Source organism: Myotis davidii, unplaced genomic scaffold (assembly GCF_000327345.1).
Source record: "Myotis davidii unplaced genomic scaffold, ASM32734v1 scaffold9628, whole genome shotgun sequence".
In the NCBI taxonomy this organism is placed as follows: Eukaryota; Metazoa; Chordata; class Mammalia; order Chiroptera; family Vespertilionidae; genus Myotis; species Myotis davidii.
Genome location: NW_006299066.1, coordinates 1 through 1,148, shown reverse-complemented (window position 1 = coordinate 1,148; position 1,148 = coordinate 1). Strand labels below are relative to the sequence as shown.

General features: G+C 42.1%; 1 pseudogene; it reads left to right on the top strand.

Moving 5' to 3' along the window:
• Positions 1-87: 87 nt before the first annotated feature.
• Positions 88-507, top strand: LOC102761449 (annotated as a pseudogene).
• Positions 508-1,148: the final 641 nt, after the last annotated feature.

Here is a 1,148-nt window from a genome sequence, read left to right as displayed (position 1 = left end):
TATAAAAAAAGAAAGTGACCAGATACAAGATAATGGCCAGCAGGAGGTGATAAAGGAGCTCAACAAACGACAAGTACTGCTGGTGAGGTTATGGAGAAAAAGGAACCCTCGTGCACTGCTGGGTTGATGAAGCTAATTTATTGATTTGGCAAGGACTTATTGTTCCTGACAACCCTCCATATGATAAGGGGGCCTTCAGAATCGAAATGAACTTTTCAGCAGAATACCCATTCAAACCACTGAAGATCACATTTCAAACAAAGATCTATCACCCCAACATTGATGAAAAGGGACAGGTCTGCCTGCCGGTAATTAGTGCTGAAAGCTGGAAGTCAGCAAAAACGACCAAGTAATCCAGTCTCTCATAGCACTGGTGAATGATCCCCAGACTGAGCACCCCCTTCAGGCTAACCTCGATAAAGAATACTCCTAAGGTCCATTAAAAAATTCTGTAAGAATGCTGAAGAGTTTACAAAGAAATATGCGGGAAAGCAACCTATGAACTAAAATCTGCCACAATTCATTCCAGCGAGTGTGAGCAGAGACTCTGAGGAGTGCATTCACAAACCCCGCAAAGCAGGACTCTGTGGAAAATTGACACAGGCCACCACCTGGCGTTTGCTTGTGGCAGTTACTAACTTACTATAGTTTTCTTAATCAAAACTGGTCTTAGGTAACCTGTCAAGAAAGGATTAAAAATTTAAGATGTTCTAAAAAAAAAAGGAAGGAAGGAAGGGAAGGGAAAAGAAGGGAAGGGAAGGGAAGAAAGAAAGAAAGGAAGAAAGGAAGGAAGGAAGAAAGAAAGAAAGGGAAAGAAAGCTACAGTGGGGAGAGGGGAGATACCAGGCATGATTGACTTTAGCCATTTGAGTTTTTAAGTGTCATTTTTCCCCCCTCACATTGAGGTAGGGCAGTCTGCTCCTAAAGCCTTCACAGGGTTCTGGGCAAAAAACAAAACAAAACAAAACCAAAAAACCACATACATACATACAAAACCCCACCAAAAAAACCCCACAAATATAATCTGAAACTGAAAGTACATCTCTCCCCCAAATAAAAAAGCCAGACCACTGCCTTCTCAGACACTTCTATCAAAGACGGACCAGGACCAAATCACCAAGGATCTCCAGGAAATCAGGTACCTGATA